The sequence below is a fragment of the Echinops telfairi genome, unplaced genomic scaffold (genome assembly GCF_000313985.2).
Source record: "Echinops telfairi isolate 266 unplaced genomic scaffold, ASM31398v2 ScPeMD7_7469;HRSCAF=8507_1, whole genome shotgun sequence".
Taxonomy (NCBI): domain Eukaryota; kingdom Metazoa; phylum Chordata; class Mammalia; order Afrosoricida; family Tenrecidae; genus Echinops; species Echinops telfairi.
Genome location: NW_022111373.1, coordinates 113,768,803 through 113,782,573, shown reverse-complemented (window position 1 = coordinate 113,782,573; position 13,771 = coordinate 113,768,803). Strand labels below are relative to the sequence as shown.

At 43.4% G+C, this 13,771-nt stretch overlaps 1 protein-coding gene and 1 non-coding gene across 2 annotated transcripts in view; both read left to right on the top strand.

Annotated features, from left to right (window-relative positions):
- The window catches only part of WDR70 (WD repeat domain 70), a 325,699-nt gene that overhangs the window by 245,008 nt on the left and 66,920 nt on the right, over positions 1–13,771 (top strand). The window lies entirely within an intron of this gene.
- On the top strand, positions 8,176–8,339 carry LOC115873869. Its single transcript, XR_004048646.1, has one exon. It is a non-coding gene; the product is annotated as a U1 spliceosomal RNA (small nuclear RNA).

The window sequence follows — 13,771 nt, the reverse complement described above, 5'->3', positions numbered from 1 at the left end:
GGCAATTGAAAATACCATGGCTTGAGTCAGGCACACCATACTCCTCAAAGTGACATCTTTGCTGTTCCCAGCACTTTGAAGAGGTTGGCTGCAGCAGATGTGCGCATAGGCATGCTTATGGAATGTTCTAAACTCCTATTAACTTCCATATTCTTTTTCTTTCTTTCCTCCCCTCCCACCTTTCTTCTTACAGGATAGTTTTCCCCTCACAGGTCCTATTTGGCCCGTGTTCTCTGTTTTTGTGGTTGTAGTTGAGAGGATCACATCACCAAGATTGATATTAAATGTGAGCAGTTTATTTAAAAAGCCACTGGATCTAAATTAGAGAGCAGTTTTTTTTTGGTACATGAATGCCTACATAACTTTATTCATCAACATCAAACACTGGAATGATCACGATGACTTTCAATTGCTAAAAGGAAAAATGAAATACAGATATTTACAACACGAATAAATCTGAAATGAATTGAAAAACCTAGACTCAAAGAACTACATACTATAATGATCATTATAGACACCATACATTGAGCTGCTAATTCAATGTCAGCAGTCAGCAGTTCAAACCCACTAGTTGGTCTGTGGGAGAATGATGAAGCTGCCTGCTCTGTTAAAGATTTAAGTCTTGAAATCCAAAGAGGTAGCCCAACTCTAATAAGGTCACTATGAGTCAGAATGGAGTAATAACAATGAGTTTAAAATTTTTTCCTAAAAATTTCCTGGAAAATGCAGCACCGCAAAGACGAGAAACCTGTCAGTGGTTGCCCTGGGTACGCAGCTGTCAAAACTCTTAGAATTGTACACCAAAAAAGAGTGAATTTTATTGTATATAAATTTAAAGCCAAAATTCGCTAAAGCATTAATCACATAGTGCTTATGGTGACGGTAAAGGAATTGTGCAATTTGCTATCTCATTAATTTGTGCACTTTATATGTAAGCAGTCAAGTGGGGAGGGTAAACTATTTTGGGAATTTGTCTTGTCTGTGCCCTGGTCCCTTCCTCGCTGCATCCCCTTCTCGCTCCCCTTTCTGGCTCATCCTTAAACCCTTGACTTCTTCATAGGGTGCCGTATCCAAGAAGTCAGTTTTGTAATAAACTTCCTGGATTCTAGAAATGTTCACTTAGTATGCTAAGCAGTATTTCAATGTTATTAAATGAGAGTATTTTTTAAGCTTTTTTATCCTCCCCTCCAGCCTCTAGCCCGTGAGTCCCAAAATTATTTGGCCTGTCCCCTTTTCAGAAAAAAAGAAAAAGTTTCCCTCTTGGCAATGAAAATCTTTTGAACTATTGTCTATAACTCAGGACAAAGTATAGATACCTACTTTTGCAGCCCCCCCCCCTTTCCATTGTTCCGGCACCCTCCCACCAAAGGAGGTGGTATCACCCACTTTGGGAAACATTGCTCAGCCCCGTGACTTCCTCTCCCTCCATTGTCCTCCTACCCCTACCAACCACCAAAGCCTGTCTCTCTTCCTGTGAAAACCTTTCCTTGACTTTTTATAATGATAATCTCATGCACTATTTGTCCTGTTCTCATTGCCTAGCTCCATTGCATACTACCCTCCAGGTTCCTTCATGTATGGAGTGCTTTACAAGTTCAGCATTGTTCTGTATGGTTGCAGATACTCCGTTCTGTGTGTGTACCGATGTCGGCGTTTCCATTCTTCCACGGATGGGCATTTAGGTTGGTTCATTTGTTTGCTGTTGTGATTAGTGCTGTGATGCACATGGGTATGTAGGTATCTATTCATGTTATGGCTCCTGTTTCTTCAGGATACATACCAAGTAGCAAAGTTGCGGTGTCGTATGGTGTTTCTATTTCCAACGTTTTGAGGCTGTTCCCTCCACTCTCCACAGTGCTTGTACCGTTTTACAGTCCCACCAGCAGTGCATGAGGTTCAAGTCTCTCACACCTTCCCTGATATTTGTTGCTTTTTTTTTTTTTTTTGAACATTGCTGTTAATGTTAGGGTGAGGTGATAAAGAGAGTAATTTTGTTGAAGGCAGGGATTGTGGGGTTTTTGTTTGTTAGTTTGTTTACACTTGTTCCCACAAACACGATGCAAGGCAAGGGTCCTAGAAGGCAACCCTGAACATTCGAACATTTCTTTTACATCGATGGCTTGAGTGAAAGCTGAGCACTTTCCTTATTGAAGCAAATTAGTGCTGTGCTGAAAAGGAGGACTCTTGTTGGCGCAGCGGTGAAGCTCTTGGCTGTTCACTACAAAGGTAGCAGTGGAACCAGGAGCCGCTCCATGGAGGACCATGGTGGCAGTCAGGGTCCATAAAGATTGCAGCCTGGGAAGCCCCGTGGGGCAGTTTTCCTCTGTCTAGGAGGTTACAGCGAGTTGGAGTTGACTTGACAGCAGTGGCTTTGGGGGTGCTTAGAATAAACAAAATGTGAGTGTTGTCTGTAGTGAAGTTTACATTAAGAAAGAAGGAAAAGTTTAATTCTTACAATAAGGCTGCCAAGTTAAATCAGGTCAACCTTTGACCTCAGCTTCTACATTTGGGACAGAAAAATGAAAACTTAAACTGGGATAAAAGAGCCCTTGGAGAAGAGACTCTAGCAGCATAAATATTGTCCGGATTTTAAAATGTACGTGTATTTTCTGTTTGCTATCTTTCAGTTCCAGTGATATTTCTGTAGTTTGTATCCTAAACTCCATGTGCAATTTGATAAACTCCATGGTCTGGAAAGCTGGGTGCCATTCCAGATTTGTGATGTACATTTTCTTCCTGGCCTTCAGCAACCCTTCCTTTATCCTTGTCTCGTTAGTCCAGCCAGCCAGACGTCCCCAGCTCTTCATCAGCCCACTACATCCTTCCACTCCCCACTGAACTGTCTGCATGCTTCTTTGTGGAATACAAAGAACAACAGGCTGGAATTGGGTCAGACTTTCCACTGTTGTGTTATACGTAGGTCTCCGTGGTCTCTCAGCCCCCTGCCCTGCAGTCTCCAAGGTGGAGAGCTTGTCTTTGAGTTTCTCACTAATCCCACCACCTGTGCATGCGAATGCATCTTTCCTGCTTCCTCTGAGACCAAATTCTATCAGTTACTCCCTTTCCTGTATCTGTATCCTTTTCATTCTGAAAAAATGTACTCAAATTTCTCAGTTTTATCTATAAGGGGGCTTCTAAAAGGTCATGGAAAAATGGAATTAGAAGAGAATGGAAATTTTCCAAGAAATTTTTGAAGCCCCCTTATAGATTTTTTTTTTTGGACAGTGGGCATCTTTAACTCATCCTTCTTTCAAAGGCAGGTTCTGCCCAGAGTAGACAATATTTGTCGTGTCCACTTCATAAAGTCACTGAAACTGCCTCTACCAAAGCCACTGATCACAGTTTGACTTGTTCTCATGCTCCTCCTGCAGTCCTCACGTGCTGTCGGTCGGTAGCCCCGGACCCTGCAGGTACTTCTTAACTCACTCTCTGCCCTCAGTGGAACTTCCGCTTTTTAGTTGATCTTTTCTATTATTGGCAATGATCTTTCTAAGTGCAGAACTGATCATCTCACCCCTCACTCCTGAAAAGCCTCCCGCGCGGCTCAGCAGTGCCCACAGTAAAGGACACTTTTCTGTTGTCCGTCCCCCAGGGAGGAGGTCACATGTAGATCCTTGTAATTGGTTCCCCCTTTCCAACCCACTCTCCCTCTATGCTCCCAGTATCACCACTCTCACCACTGGTCCTGAAGGGATCATCTGTCCTGGATTCCCTGTGTTTCCAGTTCCTATCTGTACCAGTGTACATCCTCTGGTCTACTCAGACTTGCAAGGTAGAATTTGGATCATGATAGTGGGGGGGAGGGGGGAAGGCGGGAAGGCTGCTGGTTATTTGACTGCTGGCACATAGCAAAGCCTCCGTGAACATTTGTGGAATGAATGGATAAACAGGCTAATCCCAGCAAGTATTAATGTTGCATCTTCTATAAGTTATTCTCTTCATTGTACTTTTAAATTGAGATAATACCGTTTGAACTGTGTGTTGTTAATAGCACCATATTTAATGGTAGGTGCTGTAGTATATAGTTTTAAGGAGCGCTAAACAGGAGGGAAGGAGCCCGGTGTCACAATAGTTAAACACCTGGCCATTGACCAGAAGGTCAGTGGTTCGAGCCCACTAGGGGATCCATGGGAGAAAAGATGGGACAGTCTGCCTCAAACCTGAGGGGCGGTTCTGCTATGTCACCTGGGGTGCCCTTACGCTGGAGGCATGTTGACGGCACACAACAGCAACCAGAAGAGCAGGGAGCTTCTTTGCAGTTTGTGCCTGAATCCCTTTCCTCATGGAGTCAGGGTGCATGGTTCAGACTCATCCACGTAGCCCTTCGTAACCAAATTAAACAAAACCGGGGGTAAATCCGTGACGTGTGTGAGCATTTTTCTCTTGGCTCTCAATCTTCCTCTTCTCCGGTTCCGTATCTTGTAACAGAAGCCTGATTGACTCCTCCACTCAGGATCCTGCAGCTCTTCCTTGCCACCTCCTATACTTGAGTCACCCCACTTGACTAAATCGGAGGTCTCTTTCTGGGTTTTCCTTCTCACACTAACAACTGCTCCGCATCCCTTTTGCACCTGCAGCTGATAATGCTCCCTCTGCTCCATTCCAACCATATGATTCAAGAGGATAACATAACGGCACATTGGTAATATTTATGTCAAACACGCCAGCCTTTTCCAGGCATCTGCTGCACAGGCACAGAAAACAAGAGATGTTGTTTCAGAGGAACAGAAGGGTTGCCACAACAAAGTCGGCAAACAGCCCCCCAAAGTTTCCAAGAAGTCGAGACTCTTGGTGCTGGAAAATCAGAATCAGCCAGGGACTGCACATTTTTGGTGCCTGACCACAGGCCTGTCCCCTGCCTTCCCATGGCAGTGGTTGCCCCCTCTCCCCATCTTTAGAGGAATGCCACGCTCAACTGCGCTTTTTGAGACTCGCTCAGCTTTTGAAGGAAAGTGTATTTGAAATTTCCAGTCACTCAGAAATTGCTTTGTATTGGTGGGAGCGCATGTTTCTTGGGAGCTTAGTCTTTTGACTGGCCTGGATGAGGTCCTCTGTGGAAACCCAGCATCTTCTTCACCCTGGCGCCACTGGGCCGGCCGGCCACCCTCCTCCCCACACTGCTCCCTGTCCCACATCCTCCGTCGCCACCACTTCTCCATCCCTCACTTGAACTGGCTGCCAGAGTTCACAGACAGCTGGGCAGAGAGAGGCTAAATCTGCCCAGCTGCCCGGGAAGCTTGGCGGCCAGGCCGAGGGAAGGAAGCATCGGCTCTCTTTGAAGGTCGGCTGCCAGTGAATCTCAGGCAGCTGGACTTCAAAGGGGGGACTGCTGGGCTTTCCCTCCTGTCTCGGCAGGTCATTCCATGGCATGGTGCTTCCGGTGTTGGCATGGTGGCTTTCAAGTTCTCTGTAATTAAAGAGCTGAATGGGGAGCTGCACTTGTGGGCAAGTTTATGTTCCTTACGTGAGCTGGACAATCTGAGAGCCCATCCCCTACTATCTCAGACTTGGGAGTGCCGATCAGGAGAAACAGTAACATCACCTATCTGAGCAGCTAAGGAGGACCACAGTGGATAGTGGGACTTCCTTATTGCCAGCGTCTCAGTTGTGCTATTTGCCCTTACCAAGTTTCAAATTGCTTCTTGCTATCAGCCTCTTGGGGAAAGGCTGATAAACCTATATTTATGGATTGAATGTAGCTAGTGGTCTGGGATCAGCCATGAATGAGGATTTTAGCGGTTTTCAGCAACTGGTGTAGTGGCACCCGACTGGCCAACATTGGAATCCTCTGTAGCAGGTTGGTGGTTGGTCAGGGGACTGAGTACTTAGGAAAGTACTAAGGGACCATGAAAGCAGAGTCTACACCACATTGGCAGTAAGGAGGAGTCAAAGAACCATTAGCATGCGGCCTGGATAGTGGTGGTTAAGCACACAGGCTCTGGAGCTAAACTGCCTGGGCCGAATCCTGGCATAACCACTTACTAGCCATATGATCTTGGGCAACTAAGCACTTGGTTTGCACTTCAGCTACCTTCACTGGGGAGTCCTGGTGGCGTACTGGTTACATTTGAGCTGCTAACTGCAAGGTCAGCAGTCCAAACCGGCAGGAGAAAGATGAAACTTTCTACTCCCAAACAGAGTTACAGTCTCAAAAACTCACAAGAATGGTTCTACCCCGTCCTAGGCATCACTATGAGTCAGAATCTACTCTACAGCACTGAGTTAGGGTTTTTTGTTTGTTTTTTGAGACCCTCACTGGAGGCGACCCTGGGTGGTTATCCACTCAATTGCCAGCAGAGAGGCCAGTCATTTGAACACACCAGAGGTGATTTGGAAGATGGAACTGGTAAGCTGCTGCCTATCTCATAAGGTGGAGAAAATTGCAGGGGGCTAATGCGCGCGCGCACACATGGTCTCTGTGAGTTGAAAACGATGCAGCAGCCGCGAACAGCAACCCTCAATGGACAGTGCCTATCTCATAAGGTTGAGAAAATTTCAGGGGGCTAATGCATATGTATTAAGTACTTTGGACATGTGTCTCATTCATAATAAGTGCCTAGTAAATGTTAGCACGATTATGTGCCAGTTCCCACAGCCTAGGACTAGTGGGATGAGAGAAATGACTGGTTTGTTATTTGATTTTTAATGCTAGCTTCTGCCTTAATTTGAATGTATAATAGACATTTGGGGGAATTCCCTGATAGTGTGAAATATATTATATGAGGGGAAGACGTTATTTTATGCTATCCATTCCTTCACCTGCACAAACATCCCAGCTCACTGATGGCCATTATTGTGACAATCTGCCGTAGAGGTCAAAAGAGGCCAGGTTGGACATGGACCTTCTAGTAGAGGGGTGTTTTAGTGAAGGGTGAGGTTCTGGAGTTAGAAGCAGGGTCTGGGCTTTGTACTGACATTGTATTTACTAGGCATATGTCTTGGAGCTAGTTGCTTCACTTGGCAGTGGTTTTCTTCTTTGTAAAGTGCAAATTATCATTACATATACCCCAGGAGCCATGCTCTAAGGATGGAATTAGAAAATGTATTCCTTCTTACCTTGAGTAGTCACATACTTGATAAATGTAGTTGTGTTATTATTGTCATTGTTATTCCCACCACCATTAATATGACACATAAAAATTATTGAACCAAAAGAAAGCCTTTCATTTACTAAACAAAGGTTTGAATAATGGTACAAATGAAGTACCCTTTTCTAGGTTTCTTTTCTAGCTTCTCGCTAAGTCAGGAGTCAGCAAATATAACCTGTTGGGCCAAACCTAGTAGCCTACTGCCTCATTTTGTAAATAAAGTTTTATTGGAACACACAGCCACATTTCCTTGCATGTGCATGCTTTTTATCCCTGCAGCTGGTACTGTGGTACTTTGACACAACAGCAGCAGAAGTGAATAGATAAAAACAGAGCTCATACAGTGTGCAAAACTTGAAATATTTGCTAGTTGGTAGGGAGAAAGACGAGGCTTTCTACTCCCAAAGGGGCAGGCCTATAGGGTTGCTATGAGCTGGCATGATGGCAGTGAGTTTGGTTTGGTTTGGCCATTTACAGAGAAAGTTTTCTAGCCCTGGCTCAAGCTATCTAGTTAGGTGTTTCCCCCCACTAAGGTCCAGAGAATGTTAGTAAGTATTATCATGGGGGGTGGGGGTATAGGGTAGGGGTGGGATGGGATTGTCACATAGTCCAACAGTCTTTGAAAATGTTCAAGAGGTTGATTGATTCTAGGCTAAAACTTAAAAGACGCAGGCTTTTAATAATCCAGTGTGCATTGTGAGTTTTTAAGATGAGGCCGTGGTATGCAAATAAACTCTAGTTTCCCAGGCTTGCTTGGCTAGAGAACGACCCCTGATGTGATGATGTTACACAAAACAGCCTCTGGGAAACCCTGCTCTCAGGCTGTCTCTCTGGAAAGGCTCTCTCTTTAAATCATCTCTCCTGGTAATTTAGCTGACTCCCCACTCAGAGACCTAAAGGAAACATCATAGGAGTTTTCTCCATTAGTTACCTCAGTTTTCCCCAGTTTATTTAAATATATATATTTAATTTGCTTAAAACCAAGAGCAGTAAAAGATACCAGATATTTAAATAGATGCTGGGAGTTCAAAGTAACTTGAAGACAACTGGTTATTGTTGTTGTTTTCATAAAAAATATTACTGTCTTATACTTACCTGGCAGGGGAGATACCATGATCATGAAGGTGGTTTTCCCAGGGCGAGGCTTATCCATTGCACTCTGGGTGTGTTGACCCCTGCGATTTCCCCAAATGTGGGAAGCTCCACTGCATAATTTGTGGTAGTGGGGGACTGTGTACGCGCTCTCCCCGTTTAAAGAAAAAAAAAAAAGAGAGAAGAAGAAATATTACCGTCTTCAAAGTATGCTGTCTAATGGCTTAAGATTATGAATTTATTTTCAAAGCCCAAGAAAGACAGGGTGTTTCATTAATGTGCCTCTTGAAGTCCCCACAGAGTGAGTGTTTGGTGGATCTTTAAAAATGTATGCATACAGGTCTCTGGACCCACTGATCTCAGCTCGGGTTTATAAGAAGAGAGATTAATGTGAAGGTAACTTGTGCCCTAGCCATAAGGGGTATTTTTTTATAGACTAAAGTAAACACCTTGAATTTCCAGTTGCAAGCACATGGGGAGCCAGAAGATTCCAGAGTGCTGGTGTCATGTCGGCCTGTGACTCACCCACCTCAGCGGCTGAGTTTTCTCCTGCAGCCACAGCTTCCAGCTGGTCGGAGAGAGAGAGCCCTAGGTAGCCATGCAGTGCAGTCGTCTGGCGTGAGATGTCCACATTGGCACCCAACTGCTACACAGTCCTGCTGTGGGTGAAAGCCGGGCTATCTCTTTGCCAAATTCAGTGGAAAAATTAATGCTGCATCATAGCTGTTTGGTGAAATCCTAGTGTTGCAATGGTCAAGTGGAACTGAGTGGAAAATGAGCTAGAAAATTCAGGTGTGGTCATAAAGGCACTCTGTCATTCTCTCTCATGAACACAGCTTCACTGACAGGGCACTGGGTAATTCTAGTCATTGTTATGCCCTCCAAACTCAGGACAATGCTTGGTGTATGGTGGGTGCAAAGGTTTCTTCGGGTGGGGGTGGGGGTATGATATAGAGATCTTACTTGTTTTCTCTCTTTCCCCAAATTGTGAATCATTTCAAGGAAATACCATGTCTTCATTGATCTCTTTCCACATTGAAGTTGTAATGGATACACAGTAAATATGGTTGATCTAAATGTGGATCCTAAAAACCATCATTCTCCTTATTTTATAGGGAGTGGTAGTCAATGGACCTTTCATAAACCTTGGACCTCTCTCGCTGCCTTTGATCTTTCATATATTCCTGTGAAGAGAAAAGAAGGGGAGAGAGACAAGGAAGAAAGGAAGGTTAGAAAAACACATTTGGGCTAGACCATAATTATTGGTGGTTGTTGTTTTGTTAGAAACTTAGAGAACTATCAATTTACTATGAAACATTTTTCCTTGAAACATGCTAATTTGATATATTTATTATACATATTTTACTCTTTCCATTTCCCATAGTTGTTGTTAAAGTATGCTCCTCTTGAAAGCACATAAGTGATATGTAACATATTACCTTCTGTTCTAGAGGAGACTGGTGGCACTTTTGGGTGAGCATTGAGCAGTGGTTCAAGCCCAGTCGCCTCTGTGACAGAAAGCCAAGGCAGTCTGCTCTCATAAAGATTTACAAAGCCGGGAGGGAGGGGAAAAATGAGGACCTAATGTCGGGGGTTTAAATGGAGAGAAAATGTTTTGAGAAACGATGTACAAATGCGCTTTACACAATTGATGTGTGTATGGATTGGGATAACAGTTGTATGAGCCCCTAATAAAATGTTTAAAAAAAAAAAAAGATTTACAAAGCCTTGGAAACCCTACATAGGGCAGCTGTGAGTTGAGTCACCTCCATGGCAGCAGGATTTTGGGGTCTGGTTATGCTATCCACTAAGGTTCTCATTGGGCTCCTGGGAGTGGAAATGGCATTCCCACGACAGAAATAATCTGAGCCTGACCTACTCGAAAGAAAGGATTAGAAATGTGGAGAAAGAGTTTTTACCAAGAACCATATAGAAAAGCAACCTAAACACAATCCCTCCTGTGTCTTCTAAGAAAGAGCTATTACCCTAACTTGCCCTTCTCCCACTTTCATATAGCCTGGAATTACTGTTTGACTCAGTGTCAAGGAATATAGAAGAAGAGGAAAAAAAGAGCTCAAATATAAAGTAAATGTTTAGAAAATAATGATGACAACATATATACAATTATGCTTGATACAGTTGATGTATGGGCTATTATAAGAGCTGTAAGAGCCTCCAGTAAAATGACCTTAAAAAAATAAAAGAGGAAACATAGGAGAAATGGCTGCAAGTGTAAGGAGACAGACCACCACTACCCAGGTAAAACAGCTATCCCAAACCATCCATTACCAAGATTAAGAAACATTGCTGGAGAGAATTCTTGCTCTCACAGACAGGTGCAAAAAGGCAAGAGAGGAGTGTAAGAGATTATGTAACGTACATGGCATGGCAAAATGGAACAGATTTGAATTATAAGGTCTTGTTTATGATAGGTATTATTTAGTACAATGTAAAGGTTTAAGGGAGAGGAAACTGGCCTTCATAAAAGTTGATAATATGCTCATATTTTTTCCTGAATTAAATATTAACAAACACATAGCACTTATTATGTACCAGTCTAGGCTCACTTGCTTGATAGGTTGGAATAGTTAGTTTCTTGGTCCATAAGAAGCTATCCTGAAACATCACCAACCATTGTCAAGTTGACTCTGACTCACAGGGACCCTGTGAGTGTCAGTAGAACTGTGTTCCAGCTGGCTTGCAACAGCTGATTCTTCAGAAGTGCATTTCCAGGCCTTCTTCCAGGAACTCGAACCTTCAACCTTTCTATTTAGCAGGTACTCCTTGCTAAAACTGTAGTGGCTTAAAACAGCAGGCATCTGTGCTTGCTCGTGATGTGTAGGTTAGTTGGGCAGTTCTTTTGATCTGAACCAGCGTGGCTGTTTTCTGCTGGCTCTCTATTGCATCTGCACTTAGCTAAGAACCCAGCTAAGACTGAGTGATTGAGGATGGCCAGACTCACATGTCTGGCAGTGGGCTTGATGTCAGCCGGGGGAACAGGCATAACTTGGCTTGAGCCTCTGCTCATTCAGAAAGCTAGCCCAAGTTTTTTTGTGTGTTTTTTTTTCCACATGGAAGCTAGTTCTCAAAGCACCAATAGAGCAGACCCCAAAGTACACATTTTTAACAATCCTTTGATCGAATCTTGTTTGCTACTCCCTGTTTTATTTAGGGTCCTCTGAGAGGCAAATGCCAAGTAGGATTAGGTGTGTAAGATTAATTGTAGAAATGCCTTGAAGAAAAATTGGATAGGGAGCTAGAGAGTTAGAAGATGGAGCTATAGATCTGACACCTATACAGAACAGGAGGAAGGGAGGAAGGAGCGTTCATAGGAGGAATCTTAGACTAAAGCACAGTTCTGGGAAAACTTTGACTATGACAAAGGAAGTCTTTGAGCCACAGTCACCTACAGATTTTATTAATCTGCTTTAGTTATGTTAGTTCATTTGGCAAAACATTTGCAACTAGGGCTTCTACCTGACTTATGTCTGTAGAAGCTTGCAGTCCTTCTGTGGAAGGACCAGGGAAATGATCAGTCTCATACTTGCTCTAACAGAACAAGGGGATCTTGTGTGGTTTAAAATCAAGGAAGGGGTACAGGGGCACGTCAGGGTTATATCTTTTCACCTACTTACTCAGTCTGTATGCTGAGAAAATCTGAGAAGCTGGATTATATGAAGAAGAACAGGATGTTAGAATTGGAGGAAGACTCATTAATAATGTGCGGTAAGCAAAAGAACAACCTTGCTTGCTGAAATAAATCCAGGACTCAAAGCCCTTACTAATGAACATCCAAGACTACAGCCTTCAGTATGAATTTCACCTACATAAAGAAAAGAAAGATTCTCACAACTGGACCCATAAGCAACATCATGATAAATGGAGAGAAGATTGAAATAGTCTAAGATGCCATTTACTTGGATCCACCATCATTGCCCACGGAAGCAGCAGTTAAGATATCACATGCCATACTGCATTGGACAAACCTTCTGCGCAAGACCTATTTAAAGTGTTAAAGAGCAAAGATGTCATTTTGAGGTTTAAGGTACACCCAACCATGGTATTTTCAATGGCCTGTATTCCTGTGAAAGCTGTATAATGTATAAGGAAGCCTGAAGAATTCGTGCCTTTGAATCATGGTGTTGGCCAAGCATATTGAAAGCCCCATGGACTGCCAGAAGAACACACAAATAAACCAGAACCTTCTGTCGAAAGGAGGATGGTGGGACATGCTCTCAGGAGGGACCAGTCCATGGAGAAGACATTATGCTTGGTAAAGTGGAGGAGCAGGGCTAGAGAGGAATACCCTCAATAAGATTGATTCACACATTGGTTTCAGCAATGGAGTCAAACAAAAACAATTGTGAGGATGTTGCAGTGTCACTAACAACAAGAAAACACACTGGTGGGGGAACCCTGATGGCAGAGTGGTGCCTGATTGGGCTGCTAAACACTGGTCAGCAGGCTGAAACCATCCGCTGCTCCTCGAAGAAAGACTAGCTCTCGACGCCTGTAAAGAGCTACCGTCTTGGGAATCAATGGCAGTGAGTTTGGTCTTGGCTAGCCCCAAAGGTTGCTGACTCATCAATAACCTACCCCGATGGTTACCGATTACATTGAGGCTGATATTTGAAGAACACTTTTAGACCTACTGTCTTTAAGCTGCCTATCTCAAGTGAGGACATTTGGCTTCTATTTCATTAGGTTATTTAAAATAAGAGATGAATTACATTATTGTGAGTGCAATCACTTCCTCTCCCTTGAATTTATAATTATTAATATGCAGCTACTTGTTACTTTAAATAAGGTTCTACACTAAGATATAAATTAAATCTTTATGTTCAAACAAAATCCAACAGCTTCCTGTCAAGGGGATTACCACTCATAGCAATCCATATAGGACAGATAGAAATGTCCCAAAGGGTTTCCAAAGCTTTGTCATTTGTCTATGTCTTCCTCTTCTGCCCTTACCCAGGGGAAAGTTTTGCTTTTAAGGGTACATGTGACTACTTTGATTCTATCAGATAATCTAATTAGTCTCCCTATTTTGAGGTCAGTTACTTAGTGGTTTGGCTACATCTACACAGTCCCTTTGCCATGTAAGGTAACATTCATAGGCATGGTGCCAGGGAGCAGAGGTCTTAGGGTTCAGAATTTGGCCTACCACAATGCAGTATTCCTCTGACTATAATCCTCTCTCTTACCCCTAATTTTCCGCCCCTCACTTGCTAATTCATCCTTTAGCAAGCAGGTTCCTGAATTTCTTCTCTTCACTCCCTCTCCTCCTCTCCTCCAGCCATGTTTGGGTTAGGAACCCTTCCTCAGTGCTCATATACTATGACCCTGTACTTCCCTATTATAGTGGCTGCCTTTCTGTCCACTGATCCCTGTCAACTTTCTGAGGTATAAAGCTCACATTTCCTCTGCTAAATGGTGTCTGGCATACAGTTATTAGCCACTAGCGAAGCTTGAATTAGCAAATCCATACATGAAAGGGATGCACACAGTAACTTTCTTTTAAACGAATTTCAAGGACTCCTACCCACAAGAACCGAGTGATGATAATTTTGATTCCCCCCCCCCCTTTTTTT